Below are 470 nucleotides of genomic sequence, written 5' to 3'. Positions count from 1 at the left end.
ATATATCTTGTTTAAGTCACTGTCATTGTACCTTTATAGAAAACAGCAATGTATAAAACCCAGGAGAAGGAGTACAGGCTTAAAGTGTGATTCTGTGACTTATTTAAATAAATAGGGAAACACTGCTTATCAACTCAAACTGCTTGATGTGTATATATATTGTTTTTTTCAATTTGGCACAATTTCATTCTTGTTAAAACTTGGACATTTTGATTTACTTTTTTTTTAACTTGTTCAATATAACAATGCGGTGCAAATGACGTTCGAGTTATTATTTAATAACTATCGTTAGACCAGTGTTTTCCTCTAAAGCCATATGTAATTAAATATACAGATTTATATTAACATTTTACAAGATTAGGAAAATGAAAAGAAAAAAAAAACTCTGCTTCCTTTGGCATTCAAAAAAGCAAAGTTTTTTTTTCGTTTTAGGGGAAGAAAGGTCACAAAGTCCCATGAAGATGAAAAAA

This window comes from Penaeus monodon, chromosome 34 (genome assembly GCF_015228065.2).
Source record: "Penaeus monodon isolate SGIC_2016 chromosome 34, NSTDA_Pmon_1, whole genome shotgun sequence".
Lineage (NCBI taxonomy): Eukaryota > Metazoa > Arthropoda > Malacostraca > Decapoda > Penaeidae > Penaeus > Penaeus monodon.
This window is presented reverse-complemented; position numbering follows the sequence as displayed.